Genomic DNA, 1,560 nt, shown 5'->3' with positions numbered 1-1,560 from the left:
GACGCGGGCGCACGTGTTCCCCGCGGATCAGCAGCCGGGGGCGGGCAGCGCTGCGTGAGCGGAGCGGCTGCTGTGAGCATCCCCGGCTCCGGGGAGCCGCGCTGGGGCTGTTTGTGCCAAGCCCGGGGGTTGGCAAGGGGCCAGGCACCAGGAATCCCTTCCTCCCCCCCTCCACACACATACACGGCTCCGGCTGTCCCCGAGGCAGCGATGCACCCAGCAACCCATGCAGCATTGCACCCACGGGGCAGTGACCACCTGGGATGTCCCCAGCACTGGGTGTCCCCATGGCTGCGTCCCCAGGGGGTCACTGGGTACTGGGGACCCCCACGTTCCCTTTAAGAGCCCCGCAGCTCCCCAGGAGCCTGCATGCTGCTCCAACACTCTCCAGGCGACTGCTGCTTCTTAATTGCACTAATGAAAAGACTCTAATTAAAGTGATTGCCCCCCACCTGGGGGACGGGTGCTGCAGACTCTGTGGGGTTCCCCAGCTGCATCCCTGACCCAGTGCCGTGGGGGGACTGGGGCCACCAATTTGGGGACACAACATCAAAGCCAAGCCCATGGGACATGGCATGACCCAATTTTTGCCATCAGCTCTGAGCCTGGGGGGGCACAGCTGTCTGTCCTGGGGCTGCGACACCGCTGAGGATGGGGACATGTTTGTGGCGGTAGCAGTGCCGTGTGGGGCTGCAGCATGATCACCCATTGTCCATCAGCCCCACAGGCTGTCCCCAGGGTTGGGGACTCCAGCACAGGCACAGAGCCCAGCTCCTGTGGCAGCAGGGGACGCATGGCTTTGCAGGGTGGCAGTGCCATGTGCTGCTGTCCCTGCACAGCCCTGGGGACAGTGGGGTCCCCGCGGTGTGGAATGAGGCAGACTGCAGCACGGGACAGTGGGGCACAATGGGGCACAATGGGCTCCATGTCAGCACTGCCACATCCTCGTGCTGTCCCCACCGCCTTTTGCCCCCCCAAGGCGGAGCCAAGTGTGGCCTGGCGCCTGGCGGTGACATTCAGCATAACCCACACGTGGCCCTTTGTGGGCTGCCAGCCCTATAGGCCCACACATTCCGGAGGGGCCACATGTGGTGCTGCTGCCCCCACGAGGGTCCCCAGGCAGAGGACAGCTGCTCCCAGCACTGCCCGTTCAGCCCAGGGATGCTCTGATATGCAGAGGGCTGCGCCGTGTCCCCGGATGCCCCTGGGTGGAGGTGGGGGGCCCAGACCAGGCTGCACCCCCTTCTTCCCCCAAATCCCCTCTAACCCTGGGGTTAGGCCTGCAGCACCCATATCCCTTCCCACGTACCCTGCCTGCTCACAGGGTTGCCATTGCTCTCGCTCTGACAATAGGGACACGGAGGGAGGTGAGGGGGCCAGAAGAAGGTCCCCATTGGGAGGGGGTTCACTTAGAGCACCCTCCAGCCTGCAACATCCCACACTCAGCTTTGAGCTGCACTGTAATGGGGAAAAATGACCTCAGATGACCAGAGGCATAAGCACAGTGGTGATGGGGCAGGGGGGTAATACCGGCAGGCAGCCCCCCTTCCCCTCCCCCCC

The sequence above is a fragment of the Meleagris gallopavo genome, chromosome 21 (genome assembly GCF_000146605.3).
Source record: "Meleagris gallopavo isolate NT-WF06-2002-E0010 breed Aviagen turkey brand Nicholas breeding stock chromosome 21, Turkey_5.1, whole genome shotgun sequence".
Lineage (NCBI taxonomy): Eukaryota > Metazoa > Chordata > Aves > Galliformes > Phasianidae > Meleagris > Meleagris gallopavo.
The sequence above is the reverse complement of the archived record's forward strand: the minus strand, read 5'-3'. Positions refer to the sequence as shown.